The sequence below is a fragment of the Augochlora pura genome, chromosome 2 (assembly GCF_028453695.1).
Source record: "Augochlora pura isolate Apur16 chromosome 2, APUR_v2.2.1, whole genome shotgun sequence".
Taxonomy (NCBI): Eukaryota; Metazoa; Arthropoda; class Insecta; order Hymenoptera; family Halictidae; genus Augochlora; species Augochlora pura.
In genome coordinates this window covers 12701409-12725460 of record NC_135773.1, presented here as the reverse complement: position 1 = coordinate 12725460, position 24052 = coordinate 12701409, and the positions used below count along the sequence as shown (strand labels likewise).

The 24052-nt window shown below is 43.8% G+C and overlaps 1 protein-coding gene across 16 annotated transcripts in view; it reads right to left on the bottom strand.

Annotated features, from left to right (window-relative positions):
• The window catches only part of Unc-13 (protein unc13 homolog), a 544965-nt gene that overhangs the window by 110274 nt on the left and 410639 nt on the right, over positions 1–24052 (bottom strand). The gene's annotated exons all lie outside the window — the stretch shown is intronic.

Below are 24052 nucleotides of genomic sequence, written 5' to 3'. Positions count from 1 at the left end.
CGTCGCTACCCTGCAGTTGTTCACTCGGATCAAGAGCTTCTTTTCTGCCGCTCCCTCTCTTTTTCTCTCTCTCTCTCTTTCTCTCTCTCCGTCACCCTGTCCTCTGGCTCCATCGTGTCTGTTTTTGCCGGTAGCCGGAACTGGACACGGCCCAGACGAGCCAGCGATTCGACCGGTTAGCCTCCTCCCGCCGACAGGTACACCGTTTTTCTCGTCCGTTAATTTCTGTGGGCGGCTCTCCGAGACGGTCGTTAATCAAGGGCCCCGGAGTTTGTTTTACGGAACGCCGCGCGGTCGAAGGATTCCCCTCCTCCCCCTTCCCGGATTTATCGGAAAACGATAATCTTGTACCGTGACGGCGGCGAGCGGGCGAACATCTCTTCAGCAGCCTCGTTCTGATCCGAGATATTTCCTTTCCGTGGAGCATCCTCCCTTTTGAAATCGATCGCGCTCGTACCGCTCTCCCCTGTCTCGTTCCTCGCGCGGGGTCCCGCGTTTCCCATTTTCGCGGTAACGTCGCGCGGCAATTCCGCGCGGCGCGCGCCCCGAAACTCCGCTTCCCGCCTGGCCAGGGTTCTCTCTGCGCTCCGTCCTTCGTCGCCGTTTCATTGATTTCCTCCTGTTCGCGTTTTGTACCTCGCCTGCGCCTCCTCTCGTTCTCTCTCGTTCGCCCGGCGTCGCACGGAGAAATGGAAGATTGGAGACAGTGTGTTAACAGCCCGTATAAATATAATATCACGTACAATACTCGTAAATTCTGTCACGATAGAGATACAATATAAACTTACGGATAGCGTTAACAACTATTAAGTATTTAGAGTTAGAGCCGCAGGTATCTTCGTCCCATTATACGCCATCTTCGTTCTCCGTTCTTTGCCCGTATCTACCCCGCCACCCCCATCCCGCCCCGCCCCGCCCCAACCCCAAACCCCCCTGTTTTTCTTCTCTCTTGAACCCCCCCTCCCCCGTAATTCTCGCTCGTTCGTGCGAAACGGTCTCGCGGTACACGGGCCTTCGATTCCCCACCCGAGAAGAAGCTTAAGACAACACCGGAGCATCACGATTCTCGCGATCAATGTATCTTAGATTCGTTCTGTTCGTTCTTTTTTTTGTTCATGCCTGTTTTTTTTCTTTTTCGTTTTCACGTTCAGCCACGAAGTGCGCGCACGCGGGGGCGTCTATCGGTCGAACCGGACGAACCGTCGTGGAATCGTTCGGACGCGAACGTATGGAAACGAAATCTTAACTCTACGCGAAAATACGGGATACGTAAAAAATATGTCATGGAAATAGATCGCAATAAAATAGCTTGTAAAAATATATCACGACCAAGGAAAATTTTTGAGAGAAAAGAAGGACCCGGAGGGAGAAATGATCGGATACGTATAGTATCTAATTTGAAATAAGAACGTATGAGAAATCTATTAAAATAAGACACACATAAAAATTCTTATTTCAATAAATATTGATAAATAATTGATTGAACTTGTTACGAAAAATTTTTTAATTTGTATAGTTGACAGAAGTACGTTCCTTTAGAAGTGGAATAAAAACAAAATAGAAATTAAATGTCGAACAACTTATTCGATGAACTTTTTACCCGACTCGTAAGAAGAACGAGCAAAATAACGAGAAAAGGATTAACTAAACAAATAATATTTGGCATTTTATAAAAAACTGCGCTGCTTCTTTTCGGACGCTTTTAAACAGTGGATCTTCAAGGGGATACATCCAGTTAAAACGATAAATAATCAACCGAAAAATGACCAATCTCCGACGATTTTTCTACTTGTCAACGGGAACGAATAGAAACCACGAGGACATGAAAAATATAATGGTCAGCAAAATGGTACAATGTCCGACGTCCTGCTCGCCGTTAATCAGATCGATAAGAAAACTCGGGCAATTATCGGGGCACCGTTTTTGCGTAGCCGGTCCCGAATGCAAAATTAATTCGACGTTCTGTATTTTCATAATGCCAACCAGCGGCATAAATTAATTCCGCGAGCGTCTATTTAAATGCGTTAACGTTTCTATAGGACGTGAGGAAATTAAATCCGCATCGCGAACAAACAGCGTGGGCGTTCCATGCAGGAATCGCGAGCGAAATTTCACGTGAGCCAGCGAAATTCGAAACGTCCTACCAAGAAACAGTTGCGGTGCTCGATCTCTAAACATAACTACGAACGGACAACAACAACCAATGAAAACCACAAATGAAATTATCGTTCCCCGTTACAAGGCAACGCGTCGCGTCGCGTTGATACGATAACGTATTCGTTCATTATAACCGCGAATTAGTTTCATTACAAACCGCTGTCCAATGCGCGAATTAAAATAATTTCATTACCCGCGAACGAACAACCGAACAAAATGATAATCACGATCGTATTACCGCGAATATTACAGCGAGTTTCGGTATTTTCCGTGGAATTATGGGAGCTGTTCGACGCGCGTAGACGCACCCGCGAGCGAGTGAAGGTATAACCGACTAGAGTTACATACGTTACATATCTACGTGGAATAGCATCGCTTCGCGAGTATAATTCTGACAAGCGTTTACTTAACAACGAAAATATCGTGTACTTATGCGCCGCTAACAAGTCGTCCGATATCTATCGTTTAGGCCTTAATAACATACTTCCTTTAAATTCGCTTAAAACGCTAACCGCCGTGTACGATCAGCGCCGCTAAGTTCACGCTAGATCGTGCGAAGCTCTACGGAGCCCCGTGTGCCTCGGTTTATACTGTTCCCCACCCGGTCGTACCGATGATAGAAATGCTTACGAATGGAAAACCACACGCCGATGATATGAAACACCGTGCGATAAAGATGGCCGCGCTCTGTCGAGACGCCGCGACGAGCTCTCGCGTCCGCGGACGCGCGCGCAGGACATAACAAGGAACATCGATATTGACTAATTATTAATATCATCGTTCGGCGATACTTTGACTGGGCCGACACCGCCAGTGTCGGTACCCATGATTCCCGAGGTTCGAAATCATTTTGAACCACGAATCGGCCGCCGTCGTTCGGCAGCGGCCATCGCGCACCGCCATCTTTATCTTCCGTTAGCGTACCCGTTTCTGAGAAATTTTCACCTTATGGCGTCGCGGCGCCTCGACGAGGCGTCGTACGTTTAAGCGTCGGGATCGTCGTTCATCTGCGCTCCGGTGGTTCCGCGATCGACGATCAAGGGGAGATCGTTCTTGCTTCGCAATCGAAGGACAACGATCCACGGTCGTACTCCGAAGCAACGAAACTAACTCCGTGAGAAGACGGTTTGCTGTTCGATTAATACCTGGGAGCGACCGCGAATCGGCGGCGATTGAATCGCGGATGCGTGTCGTCGTAAATAATGTATAAAATATGATTAGATCTTTTAGGTGCTCGTAAATATCTCTGTCTCGCGTTGCAGCTCCGATGCAGGAAATAAGATTCTAAGCTCGTCGGCGCATCCGCGATCCAACGGCGATGATATGTGACGTTGATGGACTAGGATGATGGCACCTGCGTCCGTCATTTTAGCGCGGTCGCACGTTATACGGTTACCTAAGTTATCTCGCGTATATATGGGGTTATATTTTATGACGATGATATAAGTTATTCTGATCCCATGGTTTTACACACAAACGCGCAGTTTAATGAAACAGCCCGTGGTCTGCGCGAGACGGGACGAGCTGAGAATGACTCGATGATATGATCATTGAATTCGAAAGCGGGCGAACTTCGTCGAAACGAGATTCAGGTATTGATATAGACTCTGCGCTCGGATTCTCCCTCTTGCATATCGCAATCACCTTTTTTCTGATCGCATTCACCTCTTTTCAAATTAAATGGAACCGTTCGTTAATTAAATTTTCCTCTAAGATTTTTCGAAACTAATTTACTAAAAGTCAATGTGAATTTCCCGTTTTGAAATGAAACATTTATAAATATAAAGTACTTATGTAAAATACTCAAATGTAAAATACTTATTTAATATTAAACATAGTTGTAATAATTATGAGAAATTTTGGGAGTAATAGCTGAAATAAAATAATTGATAAGAACCGTCAAAAAATGTTTTTGACTCGACGATTTAATTTTTTAAGATACTTTGAAGTAATTTTGCAAAGAAGTATGTAGACACTATTTGGAGGTTTACTTATGTTATTTCCATTTACGATTCGCGAAAAATCACAGTTTATTCGACGAATGGCGAACAGGACGCGCAAGAGGACGAGCGCCGAGCGCAAAACCTCTATTCTACTCGCGAGATCTGGTTAAGCACGATTAACGACGTAACGGCGTGTTTCACATGGTTTATCGATCATTCCGCCATTTTCCCGCGGTGCCCGCGGAACAAGACTTTCGATGTCGCTCGAAAACCCCGTAAACACGCGACACGGCCGACGCGCGATAATGATATTTCCTCGGGTCACCTGGACAAATGGACCTTCTCGCCGTCGGGCACAAAAGCGTTGACTTCGCCGCGACCCGCTTAATTGCACAGTTAATTCCGCGCATTTTTCGTCCGACGCGTATTCAATGCCGCGTAATTAGGTTTCCATTTTGCCAGCGCGGAAATTGTAATCGAGCCAATTACGCACGGATTTCGTGAAAACTGAACGCGATCGCGTCCCGATATTAAACGGCGCTTTCTCGGTCGATCGTGGCCACGCACCCCTTTGAAATCGTCGAAATTGCGAATTTTTTTGAGGGGGGGGGGGGGGGGGGGAAATTGCTGTGCGGGCTATCATAATTTCAGTTTTGTGGAAACTGGATAACTTGCCGCACTTTGTTGTTTTCGCGTTGAAAAACTATTTTATTGAGATATGGATGCTTTATATAAATGTTACTTCGTTATTTCAATTTTTAATAGAGCAAGAGAAAGATATATAAAGAAGCAAAGAACTTTGACTTAGTAGACTGTTTTTAAAAAAGTCAATCGAATTAAAGCTCTTTTCAAGGATGCATGAAAATTTCAAAATTAATCTATATAATACACAATCAAGTCTGATCTAAAAATAGTCCATTTAATTAAAATTAATTTGCAGAAATAAGAATTAAGAATTTACAGAATTATGAATTTACAGAATTATGAATTTACAGAATTAAGAAATCAAGAAGTCCGATTTCAAAAAAGTTCATCGAACCGAACTAATTTTCCTATCAATTTTCATAAAAACCATAGCAATTCCTTGTTACCTATACATTCCTGCAACCTCACACCTTCGCTCTATACCAATAGCGAAGCATCCAAAATTTCCAATCGTTTCTCGCGCATTCCAAATCTCGCGACGCGAAGGAAAGTTGCGTCTCGCGAATTCCGGCACGCGTCTCGCGAAACTTTCGTCGCGTCTAATCTCGGACGGAAGGCGAGACGTTCGCGGATGACGATGATTAATTGGGGGGGCGGCGGAACGGAAGGACAACACGGAGAGAAGCTCCCGAGGATACGGCTGCCGGCTGTTTGCGTATGCACGGGACGCGCCGTCGTGTAACATCGTGGAAAAGCTAGTTTCCCCCTGGGCCAGCGGTTCCCGAGCAGAATAACGTGTCGCGTTTCCCTTCCCCTTTTGAAAAATCACCGGTCTCGTGCGCTCCCTCTCTCGCGGGAAAGAGAATGGAACGGCTATTTTTCTCGAGGAGAAATTGGACGAACACGAGCCCAAAGAAGAAATTATTAAGCATCGCGTCGGACGAAGACAACGCCGCCGTGCCACGGTCTAATACAAAGTACGCGGTCTGTACCCACAGCTGCGCTCCGAACTCAAAATACATCTCAATGTTTTTACGATAAAAATTGTAACTTATGCGCCGATAATTTCAGCGGCACAATAATTGAGTGTTTTTTAAACATTCGAATTGATTTCCATACAGTGAGACACGCTGTTACTTCGTTTGTCGTCGTTGAACACAGAATTTAGGTGACTTATAATTTTCCATAAATTTTCAATATATTTCATATACAATAGAATTTTATTTGCATGGATATGTTCGATGATGATGTACGATTTTCATGGATATATGTCTGATATCACGAGAAACTGCTTACGTTCCGCGAAGAAGCACGAAACTCGAGCGCCACTTGCGGATCCTCTGCGCAAACTTATTCGCGAACGTATAAAATACTTGACGGAAGATTCTCGCGAGGTAAGGATGATCGAACGGCGTGATTACATGTTACGATTACGCGATAAATCTTCATCAGCGATCGCATATCCAACTCGGAATGAATGCAGTGCAGAAACGAGTAATAACACGGCTGCGATGCCCGCCCTGTCGAGGAGGGCCCTTTGTGTAATCGACGACCGACTGCGATCGCGAAATCAGCGGCCGATTTGAATACGAGGGACTGTAGCAATGATTAACGCGAGCCCTGCGAATATCTGCGGCGGCTAGTCGAAACGGCGTGTCCCAAACACGTCTCTGGAAGTGCTGCAGCTTCGTTGGAAAACATTATGCCACGATTTTCATTTAAATGGAGGCAGCGCTGCGAAAACTGCGAACGCCTAGATGATTTCGGATTCGAGTATAGGGCGCGTTGATTTGAATAGAACTTTTGCCCCATGAATAATGGATTGCCGGGCGCAGCGCAACCGGCCGCAGCAGTTTCGAAATGGCCGAGCGGTGATTTAAAGCGACTACGGCTACTTAGTTGTATGCGGGTAATCCGGCGTTTTAATGCTCTACCTAAATAATATACGTTACGATAATGGACATCGAGTACGGCGCGATATGGGAGTATTCTATAAACTCTGACACGATTCGTAATGATAAGGACTCGATATGTTCGATCCATTCGGTCGGCGGCCGTTCTTAACCAAATGCATTTGCAGAGATTATTTAACTATCGGTAATTATACGAGAAGACTTTATCGATGGGCATTGTTAATTTCACTCTCGTCACTGTCGCGTCATTTGACGAGTGACAATTGTGGAGAATAATAGATGACTTATGTTACCTTTGAAGAACTAGAGGATAAATCCTCGAATCATGCTTCTTCTATATATTTATTATAAATACAATTCTTTGAGTATCTCATCGAATTTTACTATTTTACATCTCGGCGAAAAAAGAGGACATCACCAAAAATCGAGTCACTTCACAATCCAGCAAGACACATTCGCAACTTTTCGGTGCGAAAGCTTTCCGAATACGAAATTCTGTAGAATACGAAACTGTGCAGGAAAATAGCTAATATTCCGAACGCGGTTTAAATTCCGCCCTTTGCGAATTCGCGGATTTCCTTCCGGAGATACAAGGATTAAGGAAACGGGATTCGAACAATGCCTGCCGAATCTGCGATGCGGGCCGAATGGATCCAACGAAAATGGTCGATGCAAGACGTCCGACGGTGGAACCACCGGAAGCGCAGATGACCGGCGAAATCGGTTCCCTCGATAATAGAAGCGCCGCGATACACGCGCGCGATTCGCTGATCGGCGAAGCGAGCGCGATTATACGTGGCGAGCCGTGTGCGTGCAACGACACAGTGGTATTGTGCGCGGCTAATTGTGCCTGCTAGATAGATCCACAGGGTTGTGCAGGCTGATCCCGCTGGTTTCGCCATCGGGTCATCATCCCCGCGGCCCCGCAAAACGCGGTTTATTCCTGCGTACGGCCGGACCGACGCAAGCGCCGGAATAAAACGCGGCTCAACCGCTCGTTAAATTTACACCGAACGCGCCGCCGATAAGCCGTTTTATGCAGCCGACAATATAAACAGAGTCTAGATTTCGCGCGCTCGTTAAAGCTCAGCAGGGTTCGCGTTCCACGGAGTGTAACCCCTTGCGATGGAATCGCGTCCCGTTTTCTAAAGCTAGGCGCTGCCCGACTGAAATTTCGAAACGCGTTTTATAAACGTCCCCGTAATCTCGTAGTTCGTTTAAGGGTTCGCGGGAAGGAGCTAATTCATTGCGAATGCGCGCGGCTGCTCGAAAGTTAGGCGAACATTGTTTTTTGAGAGAGATATTTTGCTGAGAGCGATCAAATTATTGTGAACGGATGGATATTGCGTTTAATAGTTAATACTGCTTTTTTGTTTGTTTTTTTGTGGATATTGTAAATTGTGTGATTTTAATGTTTTTGGTGAAAATTCAAGATTCTATGTGACCTGGGAATTTATTTGATACGAATGTCATAGAAAATAGATTGCTCAAATGGAAGAACTTGGTAATTGCAGTCGAGAAAAACACAAAGATGTATTTTTAATTTTGTTTCTGATCAGCATCGTAGTAACAAACTGATTCAATTTTGTGGACTTAATATTTCTCTATATCAATGAATATTCTGCATTAATGATTCATGGAATATCTAGTTGGAAGCATTGTATTCTTGCGATGTGTTCCCAAATTATTTTCGTGCAATCATTACAAGTGCTTTTGAAGTTTAAATAGATAAACGATCGAATTTATTGTCACTACATTACATTAAACAAATAATGATTGCCGCTGGAGGACATTAAACACGTATTTAATACCACTAGGGTATATTAAATACCTATTCGACATCGCTAGGGTACTATCAAATAAATATTTACCAATTATAGCCACCAATTGGAGGTCAATAATAATAATTCACATCTCATTTACGAATTCCCTCAAAATTACAAATGTTTACACACAATTGAGCAACAGCATATTTCGATATAATAATTATACCACTGACATTCAGACAATCGATACACTAATATCAATTTCAAAAGATAAAATGAAAATTTTGAATAATGAACAGCTTCCTATTAATTGCTGCGTTTGAAGATTAATCTGTGAAGGTATGAATAGATGTGCAAGTCTGTCATTCGAATGCATACTAGACTGCTGCATGCAGGTCTTTATTCGACGGAGAAAGAATAATGGGATTGCCATTGAGGTAAACGGCCACGCAAGGGATTAATGACGCCGAACGCTGCTTAAACTTCCGTCGTATACAATATTTCTGTAAATCGTGGAAACAATGGTCAGTTTCGCGACAGAGTGGCGCCGTGAGAATAGATTCGTGTCGTTCGAAGTATTAATGACGCGAGAAGCGGTTTCATCGAATATGGCGCAAATCGATGAACAATGGCTAGATAATGTTATTCGTTCGGTTCTTATCGAAGTTTTCGCGCGACTGCGGATAGTCATAAAATTTCACATTTTCACTAACTCGTGTCACCATTTCAGGAAACTTTGTTCCAACGGATAAGGAGTTTTATTAAATCAGAACTGAAGAGAGATTAACTCTTCCCTTTTGTAAAGATGTGCTTCTATACTTTATGCGCGGACTGCGAATTTTATGCTGTTACGAGAAAAATTCGAGAGAAACAGTAATAAACAACCGAACACGTTGCAAAAACATCTGAAAAATACAACAACGTGTTTCTATTATTTCCAAAGAATTGGAATTTTTTACGAAGAGAAGTAAATTCTTGTATCTATTAATTAAAGAAGAAAGTCATTCTATTAAATAAAAATCCGTAGAATAATTACAAAATTCGCAGTCGACGTAGCAAGTTTTTAAAAAAAAACTCGAGCGAATAAAATTCGCCTACGCAATTCGGAATATTGATCGCATCTCGTAACGTAGAAAATACGATATCCGTCGCGAGCCAAATAATTTTATTGTCGAAAGAAAACAACAACGTTTTTTACACGTTCTCGCCAGTGGAATTGTCCGAGATTCAAGCGACGCGGTGGAACGGAAAGTAAAGCTCGCATTCGGCGAATTCCCGAAAATATTGTATACAACTAGAATCATCGCGCGTTTCAGCCGCGCATTTACTGCCCCGTTCTCCCCCCCCCCCCCCCCCCAACGTTCCGAAATTACCAACCTTACCCCTAATAAAGCTTAATGCTACCCGTTGCCAGACAGTTTTAGAATTCGATGAATTTTAGCGTTACAAGCTAGAAAGAAGTTCGTTCGTAAAAAAGTCGCTGAAAAATTTGGGGGGCTGCTAGCAGCTGCTGGAAGGTGTAAAATTGCGATCTCGCCGAAATGTGTGCCGTGTTAGCGACCTCCTCGAACGATCGTCGCCGATCGCCGTCCAGCGAGAAATACACGCCGTCGTTCCCACGGGACGGGAAAACCATCTCGACTCGACGCCGTTCCCGTCGCCGAGTTACAGATTCGTGCTCGCGAGTCTACGTGAAGCGAAATCTTTCCGTAATAAGCGGGGCGAAATCAAAACGGGAACGTTCGCATGAATAAATCCATAGAAATTTCGGAACTTCGTTAACCGACGAATAAATTATCGCACGCCGACCCACACCGTTCGATTTTTTTTTTTTGCCCGCGGTTAGGTTATGTATATATTATCGTCTAAGATTACGTCCTAAAAATAGTACTTCCGTTCGAAAATCGCTACAATAAACAGCCCGTCGAAAGCCAACCTCGAGCTCGGCATAGAAAAGTCACCGTCGAAATGACGCACTACAAATTGTACAAGAATCTCTGAAACAGCGCACGATAGAAAATACGTTCGTGAAAAATTGGAAATTCATTCGAAACAATCACTACAAATATGCGCAGATCGGCCGATCGAGATGGCACCGCCGTCGACTTGTCGTCGACGCGAGTGGTGTCTTTTACAAATGTCTGACCCGTTCCACTGATTTTTCAAGATCGATGCTAAGCTCGGTCGATCAAGCTGCGCGTCGAAAAGCTTCCGGGTTCCCCGATGCTAAACGTCCCTGTCCGCGGTCGAAAACACGTGGAAAAGCCACGCTCTTACAAAACTAACGCGCGCTCGGCCTACCGCGCGGTTTCCCCGTCGAGGAGGGGCCGAGATCCCGAAATTGTCCACTCAATTCCCGAGATAACGGAGCTACGGTGGGTCAACACTTGCGGCCGCATAATGTGGGTCGTCGGGTGCTTAGATCATGCATACGTGTGTACTACTAGACACGGCGTGTCTATATAGAAAAGTATGAATGTATAGAAAATCCAAGAGTCGAGTGAAGCAAAGATAATTGTCGAACGTAGCCGAAGTAAATTATGGTCGATGCTACCATGTTTAAATAATTTGCGCCCCTAGGTGTGATCATGTTGGATATACGTGTGACAATAACGTAGAATCAAATCGCATTATATAATTAATTGAAATAATATATTTTCTTTCTTATAAAGGAAACTGTAGAAAAACAGGATAAAAAGTGAATTAACGAAAATGGTTACAAATCTGTAATTACAAATAAATCGTTTGTCTTTATTACTTCTTCGAACTAGAATAAATCATAGAAAAATAATTACAGATTGGATATTCCTTGAAATTATAATTCTCAGAATATAATTTCATATTTAATCAAATGGATCTGCTCTCCAGAAATTAAACATTTTCTCACATTCGTTACCATCGAATATTAAAAAAGTTTAACAAATTCGCGACATGATCTTGTTCATACCACGTCATGTGGGCGATTACATCTTTGCTTCAGGGAAATTATCTGACGCCGCGTCTACAGATACTATACATGGTCTAAGGTCGGGTGCAATAATCTCGGTCGCAGCAGACGGCAATAAATGCTGCGAGCACGAATGCGCGCCTTGGATGGTAGGCGGGTACCACGGGCGAATATTAAACAGGATTAGGGGAAAACTGGAAGTCCGGGGTGCAGGAGAGACGGTCAAACCCGCGCTTTTCCACGCGCGCGCCCCGCGGAATTGAAATTAAAGCAGCGCAGACTGTCGCGGGCGGCGAGCACGTTGATGCTACGGCAAACTGATTAAATCGTCATTATGGTAGAAACAATCGTCGTCGGCCGCGGCCGGGTTTGAACTCGATTCCGCGAGGATTTCGAACGGGGATTGCGCGAGGCGACGGATTTTATCGCGGGACAAACGTATTGCCGCCGCCGCGCGGCTGTAATAAAACTCGCCGCGTGTTTAGTGGCGATGACGATGTCACGGCGGGATGGCCGAAACTCTCGCCGATGAATTTTCCAAGGCGTTCATTCGTATGGATTATTATCGTCGAATCACTGCACGGTGGTCCGGATCGAAGAATGTATTACTACTTTGGTATAGCTTTCAATGTATAACCAAAAGTTAATCGAAGATTTCATTGAAATGTATTAAGAAATCATTGCTTTGTAACTATGCGTGGAGTATCTCGTGTTCGTTTAATAGATATTTTTCTAATTTAAAAAACTTGTTTAATCTAACAGGATGATCAACTTCAATAGCAATTAAATACATATTGTTGTAATTGAATAGTTGTGTATTGAAGCATTTAACTTTTAGACAAAATGTTTCAAAGCTTTTCGGTTCGGACCACTGTGCACCGATCACGTGACTCTATGCGATACGAAATTGAAATTTAATGTCGGTAAGCAATATTTTCTATGGATTTTAACTAACACTAGGATAAGCTTGTGAAGATTTTGATTGACTTTGATTGTAGCATATGTATGGAAAACTTAAATTTGTTTAAACAGTACATACGAACGCCGTCTTTGTGATGCGTAAGAAAAGTGACAGTAGGATTGAGGATAAAATAAAATGAGGTACTCAGGTTCAAAACATTAAATTCTGCTAGGAAAGATTTCGCTATTTAGAGATTTCTTCTTTATACTATCCAAAGAATCCGGCATGCTAACACAGTATTCCCTTAGAATGCCTTCAGAAAATTGAAACGCGGAGTAAAGAAAATTTTGAGTAGTCTTTAACATCATAGATGATGTGACCATTATAATTATTACGTAAATACTACAGGATTTTAATGCAATAATCGTCATTGGAAGGAATTAAATAATTGCGAATAATGTCGCACCACTTTCTCGTTAATTCAAATATGCCGAGTCGGTCCGCGCCGGTCGACTCAAATTACGAAAGCACCCGCGCTATAAGAGTAAACGAACCAACCCACAATATGGCGAGAATCGCGGCGCCATGGCGCGGTCCCGCCAACGCAATTACAAACGTGGGAACACTGTGCGGAGCAATGGGGATCCACGGGAAACTTAATCGGAGCCGGTGGCGTTATTTTCGCGCGGGCGGCGCGCAACGACAACGTTGAACATTTACTTCCACCGTCCCCCGAAAAGCAACTGGACACACAACCATAGCGTCTGCGGTCGATGAAGCGGCATCGGCCATTCTCACTCTGTTCCTCGCGCGGAGCTACCCATAGAGCCCACCATGGTAAACGGCGTATCGCGCGCGAGCTTGCGGGACGTCGGCTCTTCGCTCGACCTCCCGACGATGAACACCTGCCACGCGTTTTCCCCTGTTATCACACGAAAGCTTCTTACCTTACTATACTCTGTCTCCCCCCCAACCCCAACCCCTTCGGTAAACACGGCTAAACGGTTTTTCGTTACATTATTAATTGACACAAAACTACCGCGTAGGCTAATAGTATCGTTATCATACGTGTTACACATATACGTTTTTTTTTTTCTGTATGCGTGAACGAGAGCTTGTTCGCGTACGGTTTTCGCGGGTATGTGTGTGTGTGTCCCGCGTATGTACGTACGAGTCGGTGCGCGAGTGAGACGCGGGACTCGCGCCGCGAGCGGACAAGCGTGCGGATTGATTCTTTATCGCGTCTGCGATCGGTCGTGGAAGAGGCAGACTCCCCAGATACGTCGGGAACGACTGCGATTCGGACGATACCTTATCCGACTGTGCTCTGTTGCATCTTCCTAATGCGCGGAGATGGAAAGTTGAACGAGCGCGGATTATGCAGCACTTTCTTCGCAACGTTATCTCGAAATCTTACAATTAGTCCAGGGTGAAATAAAGCAGCTTTTACTGTTCTTTAATGTCTACCTGGATTGCAGACATTATGACAAAATGTTATGGTCCAGTGATCTCTTTAGCGCATTTGTATCCTCGTTGTCGTAGCACTACCAATTGCTCAATCAGGCCGAAGACAAAATAATCCCGCCTGTTTCTAGAGATTTCACTCTGTTTCTCGATTTGTTCATTGTTACAGGGGTGTACAGTATTGTTTCAATTAATATCGTAATTTAGATATATCTCTTTAGTATCGCGATGTCATTATTACTATCGCACAGTGCAATTAACACTAGAAAGACGGGAACTCGAAGACGGAAAAATGACTGCTTTTCGGCAATATTGATATAACACACATATATATACCGGAAATGAAGGAGGTGTAGGGGGCAACAACAATGATTGATAAACGAATTTATATGTTGTAGAAAAGGTCACGAAATTATAAGAAGCTGTGTCATTATTTACATAATTATTTTTCTAATTGAAATTGAAAAGCAGTCAAAATGACTTGCTTAGGCAATCTAGTGTTAAATGTTAGACACGAAACAGCCACGTCCGTTTTATAGCATCTCGCCGTGTCTTTCGAATTGTATGACGTCGCCGAGTTACCATTTTGATCTCTCAACGGGCCAGCTTATTTCGACGCAATTGTAAACACGGCGAATACGCGTTATCGACGGAAACGGCAATATCAATGAATTTGATCCTGTTACAGTGTCAACGCGCGCAATAAGGATCCAAACACCGGAGCTTTGGTAGCGCTACAAACGGAATTAGGCGAACCGAACGTAGCGCCCCTCTACACTGGTTCCGACCCTCCAGCTAACCCTCCAATTCTCCACAGTGGGTATTGTTTCCGTGATTTAGTACTATTGGGATTTAGACTCTTCACGTACGCGCGATTGTAATCGTTTCGGCATTGCGTATGCGGCGCTGTCCTTTGTATTAATTTGCATACGAAATGATGGTGCCCCATTGATTCAGAGACTCGAGCGATCGTAAATTGTTCAGCTTTTTCCGAATCTTGAATTCAATTTCATCGGATCTGCTTTGAAACGTGGGAATAGATAAAGAAAGTTTTGGCTGCTTTTTAGGTGAAACTTTAACAGTTGATATGGGTGCTTAAATAGCAAACTTTAATTATGAAATGATTGGTGAATGAAACTTGTCGTGAAATTATTTTCGTTATTTAGTCGACAGTGATCACCATTACATTTTGCTGTCAAAAGCTTCGAACAATGTAGATTCTATTAGAATTGCAACGCGTTGTAACTCTAGGTAATTTACTCAAAATCGAAATAAACTTTCGAAAATTTTGCTAATTAATTTTCGCAAAACAAAGCGACGTCCAAGGAACAGTGGAAAATCTCAACCTTCATAAAGGATCTCCAATCATTCGCAGTGCTAAAAAATTCTACCAGTACGACAGAACATTTCGAGAGTCTGGTGCACCGAAATTACGCACAATTCGGAGGGTTTTGCAACGTTTCGTTAACTCTGTAGCGCAGAATGTTCCCGAACAGAGTGCAGTCGTTGAAAAAGTTTCGACCGAATGTTTCCGCGTTCCGCAACTGTGTCCGCTCGCGACGGGGAGGGGCCCGCGTGTGCTACCACCTGAGAGACGACATTCTGCCAATGTCTCGTGAGAGAAGACGCTATTACTTCTTTAACGAGCGCGAGCCGGCTCGGAATATTACGAAGGACGCGGGCACGGTCTCTCCGCTTTATCGAGGGCGTCTCTTCCGCAGAGACGGCCGCTGAGAATCAGCATTCAACGCCACGCGACGCGCCATCGCCTCGGAAGATCGAGGTTGATCGTCCGCGTGGATTCCGAGCCGGGAACTGTTCGAGTGTGCCCGAAGACGCTCGTATCGTGGAACGACATTCGCACGTTCCTAATCTATCCTATCCACAGAAGCTCGCGTTTCCAATCTTCCCTCGATAGCGTCGCGTCGCTACCATCGATAGGAAAATGGCGTCCGCCGGCACGACGCTAACGAGAAAAAGCTGCGACTGGTTCTCAACCAGTTCGCCCGCATAATACATCTTTCCCCATTCTTTGATTTTTGCGAATCGGTTCGATCATCGACGACAGCCTAATTTGATCAGACCTCGACTTCTACTTCGTAGCACCGGCGCGAAGCTTCGGCTCCCGAGCGAAGTTTGCGGCGAGCTTGTTCCGTGTCGTTCGACGTGCGCGCGAGGCTTCGGTGAGTTTCCGGTTAATTTTGTTCGCGGTTGGACCACGAGAGACGGCTAACAATGTGTTAGACACAACGACACCGTGATAATATACATGTTACAATAACCTTGACCGTTTATAGCCGTAGAATATACCACACACAAGTTGACGTCCCCCTGTCCGCGAGCCTGCAGCTTTTTTTCGCTTCTCTTCGCCTAGCTGTGATTTCTTTAGTAGTACTTTTTCTTTTAATTCGTTTCGTATAAAAGTGAGAAATGGTACACAATTGGTCTGGATCTCGAGGCGTCAGGGGACAATGGCGGCGTTCTCCGCTCTGCGGAAACGGGCCCGGCACCTTTCTGGATACGTCCGGCCGCGAATAATTCAGCGGAGATGAGATTGATTTACACCTCGGCGCGAGAAAGTATCTCCTTTCTCCGGATTGAATACATTGGTTAGAGTACAGTCGATCATGCGATCCGAATTTAGTTAAAGCCTCCTCCTGTTCTCCGTTTTTACGAGTCGCTCGATCTCTCTCGCTTTTCTTCCGTTTCTGTGATTACCTCTTCTACGGGCTGCAAATGGCTTAGCTGCTCTGAATGGCTTGATAAGAACGAGATTATCGTATGCCTAACAATAGGTATGTTCCTTATTCAACCGAAACTATTGTAAAGCTCTTTCGTGCTCGCAGATCGTACCTATCCCAGCCCTTTGCTCTCCGCAGTCGTAGTTTTAATAGCTGCGAGCCATAGAAAGCATGTCCACTGTATTCCATAGATAAGAAGATTTCAATCAATTGTTTTCCGATGTTTCTCTAACGATGCTGAAATTGCTCCATAATAATGATACTTTATAATATCGAATTTGCGTCGACCAACTTCAATTTCTTTCCACAGATTTTCATTGATTATCGAGGATGTTCGCAGAAGAAGATTTAATAAAACTTCTGCGAAATTTCATTTTTGCAAATCCTTCCTCCGCGATTGAATATATTTGCGTTTCTTCTTTTTCGCGGAATTCCAATCGTCGGTGAACGAATCGATGGATAAGGAGCTATTAAAACTTTCGCGATCGTTGATTTTCTTCCTGCCGGGATCGAACGCGCACTGTTTTCTTTTTCACGCCGCGTTTCCCTCGCTATCATATTTTGTTTAAAGTTCTCGCGGGCTGTGTCAGATCGGAGATTCCGCGAGCAAAAAATTATGTCGCCCGCGTACCGGCCCGTTTACTAATTGAACGGGCTCTTAATTGAACCGGCATCGATTAAGATGCCGCTGCGCGGTTTCAGAATAGATTTAGGAACGTGGCGAGTATTTTGAGCCCCTAATGGAATCTTGTGCAGGGGAGATTAACACCTGACCCATTCGATTCGATCGAGAATGTACAAAACAATTTAAATGGTCTTCGCGAAGGTCTTTCATAGTCAGCGGCAATCTTGGATTTAAAGAAAGCGGAAAATGAATGAATGAAATAGAGAATTTACTTAACAAAATGGCGTTATTAATTGAAAATTGATATAATTAAAAGTTATGGAACACTAGCAATAGGAATCAAATTATTCTATAGTTAAATGATAATTTAATTTCGTTAGGGCCATTTGATAGAAAACACCTTTTCTCATCTGTTACTCGATTCTAGTTTCGTTAAATTGATCTACGAAAAACATTTGCCCATTTATTCGCAATCCGGAAGTGACTCCAACCATTATTCTATATCGTTAGTTCGGAATATCCTTCCAAATTCTAATTCAATTGCTCAAAGCTCACAGCTGAACAAAAGACCCATCCGAAAAGTTCCTTATCGCGGCGAACGTCTTTTCCATGGCTGGTACACGTCGTTGCATAGAATTCTACGCGAGAACGGAATCTCGTTGGGTCCCAGGGAAGCAGAGGGAACGCTGCGAGCCGCGCGAAATCTCGAACCATTCATGGTATCCTCTGGGGGCGAGCCAGTTCCCGTAAAAAAGTTTTCAAGAGCCCGCGGAGCACGCGGCGCAGCTCAATCTCCGCGACGTTTGCAATTGTGTCCCTTTATTGTTTGTCGTAGCGGGCCGGGCTCCATTTAATTTTTCGAAACGCGTGCGGAGATAGACTTCTCTATTACATTGGCTTAATTTCATTTCCCCCGGCGTATTTACCTGCCATTTTCATTACCGGCCCCCGTCGTAACCGGGTTGCGGATTTATTTATGACAAAAGTGAGCAAGGGGAGATTCAAAAGGGTGAGGCGAATGTTTAGAGAGCGGCCATTGGTTTCAGCTTATTTAAATTGTTTAAAGAATTCTCTTCTAGTTTGTTCCTGAAAATCTTGGAACAGAGGTCTGTAGTTGACATTTCTTAATTAATTATGAATCGATTACCATCGAATATTTACGACGAAGCACGATATAGTTTCAAAGTACTTTTTATCGTTATCTCTTTTAATTCGCATTTTATTTACTTCAATGCAACGTCAACGCCACTTTCACTATTTCGTTCATTTATTTTCTCCAACGAGGCGGTCGCACACTTTCCGGCGACGCTGCGATCAAAGTTTTCTGATCGAAGAATACACGGTTTACGGAACACATAAAATAAAATTCCATTACCGTCAATTGCGTCGGAGACATTTCCTCGACATTCCTTTTCATCAATAGCTTGTTAACTTCAACTGTGCTCGAACGTCTCTTCCCAACTTTCTTTAACCTCAACTTTCCTCTCTCGTTTCCGCGATATTTTCTTAGATCTTATTTAAACAGGTAACAAAATATCTCCAGTCCCAGTTCGCTTCTCAATTTATCACCTGATAAGTTTAGAAAAAATGGAAATACCAAATTTCGATATAATTCGTTACTTCTAATTTCATAGAAGTTTTAATATTCATTTCCATTTCCGATCTAACAGAAGATTAAATATTTTTAATATTAATATATCACATAATTCTTACACTCTTTTACTGCAATCGTCCCATCTTAATCCATTTCGTGTTCCATTTGTAACTTGTAATTCGTGCTCGTTGTCTTCTTTCACGAAACTTCTCAAAAGCTTTCGGAGTACTCGTTTTTATCTTCGATTAAATAACCGACGCAATATTTTCATATTCTCTGCTTTTCCTGCTCGCGAACGTTGTCTCTCCGGATTTTCTACTTTTCAATTCGCCTTGTGTAACGCGTAGAATTCGTTCTCTGGTCATGACAGTTGAACTAACAACTGCAACCTACATTTCGAATTCAGCGGAGGAGCTCGCAGCTTAAAAAGGAACGAGAAAATCGCAGCCGCACGGCCGCCGTGTGTTCTTGGCTCTCGTTTCATTAAACTGTTTCGAAGCTTTCGTTCGACGGCGCGAGGGCTCGAATCCTCATTTTCGCGTACGATCGAACACACCTGATCGACAGCGTAATTTCAGACGCCGAATTCCAGAAGGGGTGCCGTTTCCCGTCGGCCAGACGGAGAGAGAACGCCGTGCCATCTCGAGCCGCTGCGACCCGCTGACCCCGAGCGACGCTTTGGAAAAACGAGCACCGCGACGATTCCGCCGACTTTTTGCTGTTATTGACATCGCCGGTGGCGCGCGCGCGCGCGCGCGCCCCTAACGTCAGAGCCGGCCGGCACACGTTCCGCCAATTACGAGAAGAATCGATCGGCCGGCCGAGCCCGATATACGTGCCCCGGGCCCGACCAATTAAATGAAACGCGCCGTCCCTGGCCAGACCCGGGCCTCCACGGTTTCGCGACCCTTGTCGCTACAGCCTGGAACCCGTTCATCGGATCGCGGCCAATGCACGACCCCGTGTGTCTCTCCTAATATACTAACACCGATGTACACACGATAATTAATTGCTAGCCTACGCTTTGGAGTATTAGACGCCTGCGAAGTCTCTAGATACGGAAGCATATACTTTGGACGTGTGTACCACGCGACTGTGTTAGGTCTGTTCTATGTGTGTGTGTGTGGAGCTGTGTTTTTTTTAACCAGACTGCCGATCATTGCGCATCTAATCCTCGCGGACTCTTGTCGAGCTATCAGATAAAACATCGACAATTTCAAATAATCCAAGTTGACGCATCAGTCAAAATCGTATCGCACAGAATTTGTGTTTCTATCGTAGTATAACGTTGCGGATTCAAAGTCTGCAAGCTTAACAAAATTATGCAACCAGAAATGATTAATACGAAACTTTTAGCGATCGGAGCTTCAAAGTTTGATAATGCATCATTTACTCGCAGCAGGTTGCAGTTTAGGAGGAAATAATTCAATCCTTGTTTTACAAAGCTAAACCAGTTTCAGAATGGAAATGTTAACGCTCGCGCGGTACGGTGGACCGCTTCGTGATAAATTCTGCAGATTTATTACATTTTTGCAAGTACATTCATAAACACGTGGACGAGAGTACGCGGATCGTTTGCATTGGATCAAATTTGATTAAACAAACATGAATAGTGCTCTCCGTACGTTTAGATAGATGAAATGGAAACGCCGACGGACACGAACAGGTAACCATTAGAATAAATGGGCATCCACGGTGTACTAATAACTTCTATCTCCGCGTAGAAATTGTTGGCAGCAATTTGGAACGGAATGAAATACGCACAATGATTGTTAGTATTGTAATTAAGGAACGGAGTACAGGAGATAATTATTAAAGATATAGAAAGAGAATGCACAAACAATGATTGCTAATATTGTGAAAAGAGAAAGGACTATAAAGGACGATCATTAATTAGAATTAATTGTAAAAATAATTGTTAAAATGGGTATTAGGAGAAGAAGTATTAGGAATAATTAATAATGTAAAAGGAGAAATTAGAGCAAAACGAATCGTCCAAATAGAAATAAGTGGATACAATGATTACCAATTATTATTAACCTTGAAACAAAAGAAGTGAAAAGACTGATTGGCAACGATGTACAAGTAGAACGAAGCGCAAACAATAATTAGCAACAATGACAAAACAGAAAAAAACGCAAAGACCGATTCGGAAAAATTACGCGGAACAATAAAGCTGCGTTTAAACTTGCAAAAATCTGTCTTTATCGTCTTCCGTAAAACGATTACAAATGCGCAAAGATTAGCAGACCGGTCGTTACGTATGAATGTTGTCCAGCCACGTTTTTCTGTAAAGTACCTTACGAATTATCTATCCCTACAGTGTCTTACTTAGTCATAAGCCGTTCGTGTTAGGAAACTTCTGTCGACCGTTTTCCTACGGAGGACCGATCGTGAAATAATATTACATCCCGACGACACTTTGCTGTCCGTCGCGTGTCGCGGAACAGACTCGATCGAGCTCTGCGAGAGACTCCTTCGGATATTTCGCACGTATGAGTAACTACAGAACGTTTTAGCCCGACGCTTTAACAGCCGGTGTGCGCGCGCGTGTGTGTGTCGTGCGTATGTAGGTGTGCGACAGAAAAGGAACGGCGATCGAACTGGTGTTTCGACGAACCTAGGAGAAACCGTTTCCTCGCGATTACGTTTACTTTAGGATCGATTAGAGATCGTTGGTGGCCCGATATTTTAGCGCAACACGGTATATCAGGGAAGGAGCCGCGACTAATCTACGCGACTAATCGCCGCGATCAATCGTCGCGATGAAATTCGTATGTAGCCCGGGTTCTCTTGTATCCTGCCCGTGTCTCTCTCTCTCTCCCCCCTCTCTCCCTTTCTCTCTCTCTCTCTTTGTCTCTCTCTCCGTGCATGCTGCGTGCGTATACATGTATGTACATTAGCCGTGTGTAGCACGCGTGGTTGCGCGTAGCTGCGGCCGACGGCGTATATCCGTTCGATTACGGAACTATTGCGGACATATCGTGTTATGCCGAACGGTTATCGGTACCCGGAACGCGATCGATCGTTTCGAGATTACGAAATGGTATGCACGTCCGAGGACGAGTACGAGAGGAAAATCTTAGTACGTGAACTACTCAGCGCGTTTCCGGCGATGCGACAACAACCGTATTCAAATCCTGGAGCCCCCGGCACGCCCTTCCGACGTCGGATTCCGTCTGCGCTCGATCGGTTCGGTTCGGCGGATCGGGGGGTGTGTGTGTGTGTGTGGGACCATTGTCAGGCCGGGCAATGAAGGTTCATGGCGAATGGAACGCGCGCGTACCAATCCTCTGAACCTGTTGTGCGAGAACGACGATTCGACTCGGGCTGTGACGCCTACGACAGTCTCTCCGTTTCTCGCCACTCGTCGCGAGGTCTCGAGTCGTCCGCTGAACCGCGCGCGCATTGATTCGACACCGGCCGCCTGTTCCGACAGGCGCCTTCGAGAATCAATTCGTGTCGCTGAAAATTCTTTGGACACCTGTTTTAAGTAGCCGTCAGCCTATGATAGTCGCGATCACAGTGGCGGATTTTATATGAAATTTGTCCGTGGCATCTATTCGCGCTGTATTGGCAAATGGTAAATACAGTTTACCGATAGCGATTACAGGATAAATTGTTCATCATTTTCCGATTGCTATTGTAAAATATTGTACTTTGAAAGTTCAGTCGTTAAACGAGACGGTTTTATATTACTAGGCGCTACGTTCTCGTTTAATAACGTTTTTCAATTTTCCCTTGATGTAAAAGGAAATAAATAGCGAATAATGTCTTTCTTGGTAACTGAATTATTTTTATTTGATAATCTAATGTTTGTTACTTCGATAGATGTAATTGAAGTAATAGAATGAAAGAATGTTAAACGAACAAAATTTTTGGAATGTGCAATTGCGAAAAAAGGATTTTTTACGGAGAACAAGTAAATTGACAAACGAAACGGTTCACGTGTCTTTTGGTCTGTTTCTTTTTCTTTTTTTTTCGAAAAAAGAGATTTGAGGTATGTCGATGATCACAATAGTTCGCCACCGCACTGATGGTGCCCATATGCTATAGAAATGGTTGAAGTGAGGTAGACAGCCATTGACTATCTCTACCCCGCGTTTCTTTTTTCAAAAAACAATCTGTACTATTGATGCACCATTTATGGCCGCTTCGAATCTTTTCCTGCCCTTCAGTGCTTTTATTTGTGAAATTGTTCGCAGAATTCCGATTGTTTGGAACTTGAAACGATTTCAACGAGTTTGCTTTGCTATGCGATAGAATTTAAACGTTTTACCAATCATATAGTATTAAAATATAAATATTACCTGAATTATAATCAAGGATTTAGAAAATTCAAATAATTTGCTCTGTTTTAATCAGAAAATTGTCTCGTGTAAGTTTATAAAATAATTAAAATAGTTTAGTTGTCGTAACATTGGCTGAATTATATTCTTTTCAACTCTTTTCTTTTTTAAGAGCTTTTAGCCAATTGCCACGTAAAAAATAAAGGAAACTACGGACTCTATTATGCATTTTGTGCGATATCAAGTCTCTCGTAACATACAATTCACTTAAAAACTTACGTCATTTATATTTTTAAAGAACTAGGTAATTGCAAAGATGCTTAATTAGTATAGCGACCATAACCAGTGCATCTGAGCTAACATCAACGATTCATATGTCACGATCATATGAAATATGGTTTCACCAGTTGGAATTTTTCGTGTATTTATTCAACAACGCGCTCTTTCATCCCATTATGCAATAACGCATTCACCTCCGGGACATTCGTATAATCTGTGATTATTTCTGGATTTCCTCTATTCAACCATGACTGTCATGGTTCTCAGAGACCATTGAACAAGGAATCGAGTGTTTAAACCGGTTCGCACTCGGCTCGCGGTGCATCGGAAAGAAACCGTTGGCTCCTTTCATTTCACGACTCTCTTTTCCGCTTAGCAACATTTTTGACGAATTATCTGGACGGTTTACAGTGATACAGGATCCGTGTCTACAGTCTTTTCAAAACGTGTACCGGGTGTACTCTACACATACGTCAAAAGGACGACCGTTCTCAAAATCTGATTGCCGGCGTCTAGAAAAAGGTCTGGGGGTCAGCTAATTCCCGTTCTAAAGAGATCTCTATAATTGACAATACTTTAGGAAGCGCCTCGCCGCTATCAATAGGACTATAGAAACATCGGTGATCGTTAGGATAGATTACGCCTCGGGCAACGTGCTCGTGGCTCCAGGATTTCACACGCGCCGCCCCTGTTCTAACTTACCGGAACTAATCTCTATCATGCTATCAGCCTATATAGTGCGGAACTAGTTACGAGTAACTACAAGATGCACGACAACAATCGTTAAT